Source organism: Diceros bicornis, chromosome 32, assembly GCF_020826845.1.
Source record: "Diceros bicornis minor isolate mBicDic1 chromosome 32, mDicBic1.mat.cur, whole genome shotgun sequence".
Classification (NCBI taxonomy): Eukaryota; Metazoa; Chordata; class Mammalia; order Perissodactyla; family Rhinocerotidae; genus Diceros; species Diceros bicornis.
In genome coordinates, this window is record NC_080771.1 from 16222193 (window position 1) to 16226143 (window position 3951).

General features: G+C 49.9%; 1 pseudogene; it reads right to left on the minus strand.

The window, feature by feature from the left end:
• Positions 1 to 308: 308 nt before the first annotated feature.
• LOC131395940 (DPEP2 neighbor protein-like) lies at positions 309 to 1921 on the minus strand (annotated as a pseudogene).
• Positions 1922 to 3951: the final 2030 nt, after the last annotated feature.

Sequence of the window (3951 nt, forward strand, 5' to 3'; positions counted from 1 at the left end):
AGATGTAACAGCATCTTCTCAGTCCTGCCTCTCTTCTCCTTACACACACACACACATACACACGCACTTGCACACACAGAGGGAAGTACTCATCAGGCTCTGCATTTCTTAAAGAACCTGCTTGTGTCCTGCCCCGGTCACACAGCCGCATAGTTAGAAGCTGCAGTCAAGGGTCCATTTGGAGTTAGAAGCTCTTAGAGGACCAGGTTCCCCATGTGGGAATGTACTTTAAGGGAACAGAGACGTTTGGGGACTGGCCCTGTGCAACCTGGATTTCAAGATAAACACTGTTACACAAAACCATTTTATTAAACAGTAATGGAGCCCAATGGGGCCAGAAAGGGCTGGGAATAAAGGGGCATGTGAGCCTCAGGGGGGATGCTGCTTGAACCTCTTAATCCTGTTCTGGTTCCCGAGAGCAGGTCTTCCTCAGCGGCTCGCCCAGCAAGCTTCTGTGGGGTCAGCCTCATGCCACCATGCTGTAATCGCCGATTTTGGGGGCTTGGGCAACCGAGTTCTTTATCCGACTCTGCCATAGCTCAACGTTTCTTGGGCGCCTGCCTGGGGACGGGCTTCTTTGCTTCCACCTTTGCTGGGGTGGCCACAGGAGCATCCCCATAGGCCCGGTAGCCACCAACCAGGCAGTATGTCTCTCCATGCCAGCACATCTTGGTTTTTCCACACCCTCGGTAGACGACATGGTAGAGACAACGTATAGGAGGAGGGGTGGGAGCCACTGCTGCTGGAAAGAAAATCGGAACTGATCAGTCACTTCTGCTCTATGCGGTGTCCTGCCAGGACCTCCCCTCATGTCTCTCAGTTTCTGCTTGAAGCTCTTTAATCTGCTTGGCATCCAAAACACAGCCTTGGCCCATCACATCTATGAGTCCCCTAGAGAAGGGATGTTGGCTGCAAAAGCAATTCCATGGAGCCTATGGCAGCAGCAGGAGACCAGCAACTCTGTTCTCCATTCCCAGAGAATACAGTGGAACCCGAAATAATTGCCAACAGGATCCCCTCCATCTCTCCCTTCCACAACAAAGAAACCACTTTTTAAGGTCTGTCACTTCTGATGCTTTAATGGAAATGCCTTCAAGTTCTGGAAAAATAATCTAATGTAAATCGGTTAAGAACCCCTTTCACCTTGGCAACTCCTCTTGGGCCCCATTCATTCCACCTGTTTCAACCACACTGAACTCTAGCCCTCTGATGCTTTGATCTAGATTAGAAAAAAGGCCAAATACTGAGGCAGAGTAACCAGGAGGTTCAGAGTGAGAATCTAGGTACCAAGTCTAGGCTCACATCAGCCCAACCTCCTGGGACACCATTTCCCAGCCGTCCAGGCTCAGTATCACTTCATCACTCCCCTTGCCTCTTCTCTTCTTCCCCTCGATATGACACAACTGTTTCCCCCAGTACTCAGCAGCTCAGTCTGGGACGTGTCTAAGGGGACGCCTGTGGATGTCTACATGACAGCACAGTGAAGGTGCCTGGGTTGGAGGTGAGGTTCAAGAGCGGCCCTCAACAGCTCTTCCTCAAACTGCTCCATTCATCACTTGCCAACAAAAATGCACTTCTGCTGAGAGGCCAATCAGCAAAGGGTCTGAATGGAAGCAACACGTAGCCCAAAGGGGAAGGCGTCATTTATAAACCTTTCTGAACACCTGCCCAGGGATGATATTTCGTTTGTCCTCATCAGTGAGCAGGAACACTGTGGGTCCCTAGGCCACTGATATTATTTATAGCTGGGGAAGTTCTGAGGTGTGCTGGGCAAGCCCAAAAGGAACATGTGGCAGCCAGGTGAGGTTGTGGGTATACCAATGCCTCTTACACGGATGCCCGGACTAGACCTACCTGCTGTGTGGCCCTCCCAGGGGACAGAGGACAGGTTCGAGTTAATAAAGACGGTCCGATCAGACATTCTCTCTCAGGCAACTTAACAGATTGGTATCTGGTAGAGACCTGGTAGGGAAGTTTCCCCAAGAGCACCACATTTGCGTGGTTACCCTGCCATGGAAACTGAGGTCTGTGACATCATCACTAACCAGTGAGGTCACATAAAGAACCTGTGACTTGAGGGGCAGGCTTCAGGCTCCTGGGGTTTTGTGGAGGAGAACAGGGTGGAGGCAGAGAGGCGTCCTGCCTGGGCCCTCACACCTGGTCCTCCCCACCCACGCCCTAGTCAAATAGCCACTCCCTGTGGAGCATACCTGTGGGCGGGCACAGCCCCAGGGACCACAGGAGGGCAAGAGAAACCCACATTCTGAGATGGGCTTGAGAGGCAAGATTAACTTAGAGACAGCTAAGTTGTATGGCACTGACCGTAAGTATTCAACGGTTGGAGAGGCAGAGATTTGTGTGGACTGGAAATCAGAGAAGGCTCCTGGCTGGTGGGCTTGAAGGACACGCGAGATTTGGACTCGTGGAGAGGAGAGAAGACACTCCAGTTGGGAAGAATAAAAGCAAAGACAGGCTCTTCTCGACCTTGTCCTGCCCCAAATGTAAATTCCTAGAACCCTCACATTTTTTACCACCGAGGACTTAGAAAACCAAGAGGTTAAGGGGCCTACCCAAAGTTACACAGGTAGTGGAGTGGTGTTCTGCTCGATGGTAGGGCTTCATGTCAGGGGTCCAGATTTATAGCCGAGAGGAATATGAAGACAAGCTCATCACATTCCAGTGATACTGGGAGCGATGTTAAAGGTGGTCTAAGGCAAATGAGGGTCTTGAATGACTTCACATTGGGAATAATGGCCCAATTTTAATATGAAATTCAAAACAAATTCATGACAAAATGACATAATACAAAACGACAACCTAACCATTACACTCCTCTCTCTCCTCCAACAGGGCAAATAACGACCATCCCGTCACCATGAAAGGAAGAGGTGTGGGCTCAGCAGCAGCTGGGTGAACAACACGGTCCACACTGTGAGGAGGTGTTCCTGAACGACGATTTGGTCCTACTCCGAGGAGGAACAACTAGACAACTCTGCTCTCAGCCTGCTCAGGCCCACAGGAAGGAGCCATATTTCGGGCAGGCTTTGATACAGCGTGGCCAAGAACTTCCTAGCCATGAGAGAGGACCTTCCCTAGGAGGGAGCTCCCTGTGGCTGACCTGGAAAAAGCAAAGATGGGACATTTGTTTATGGGCCTGCTGCAGAGAGGATGTGTCCAGGAGGTAGAGACTGCCTGGGCTACTATTTTAGAGGTTGGCCAGCCCTGGTTGAGAACCACAGCACCTTCTCTCTACTCCTAAGTTGTCTGTTCGGTGTGGTGCATGATAGGACAGACGAAGTCAGGCCTAATTAGAGCAGACTGCTTTTGGGGAGGGCTCTGGATGAAGTTCATCCTGGCAGGTGGGCCAGCATAAGACCACTCAGATTTTCAAGGCTCCAGAATTGCCTGGGAGCATCCCTCTCATCTGGAGGGGGTATGGAAACCTTATCAGCCTCTGGCTGTGTCTCTGATGAAGGCAGAATAGCAGACACAAATGGTTTATCAACTTAAGAAGGCTTGAGACTCAACTGGAGAGTACACAAAACAACTTCTTAATTCCACATAAAAATACTTTTATGTGGATTCTTGGGCCAACTCTCAGAAAAATTATCCAGATCTGGAGTGGGGCTCAGGATCTGTGCTTTTAACAAGGCTCCTGGGCAGTTCCACCAGAGTGGTCAGGGATTGAGTGACCAAAGTATTATCTAAATGGGGTCACCTTTGAGAGTAAAAGCGGGCAGTATTAAGAACTGCACCAGGCACAGATGTAAACAAGGAATATTCAAGGAAGACAGAGATGTATCGTTACTCTGTGCATGAATCACATTTGAGAAAAGCTAGCCTGGTGGTTAAGAACACAACTCTGGGTGCAGACAAGACCAGACTCTGTCCTATTCACTTGTGTGATTTTGAGCAAGTTCTTTTATCCCTCTGAGCCTCAGTTCCTTCATA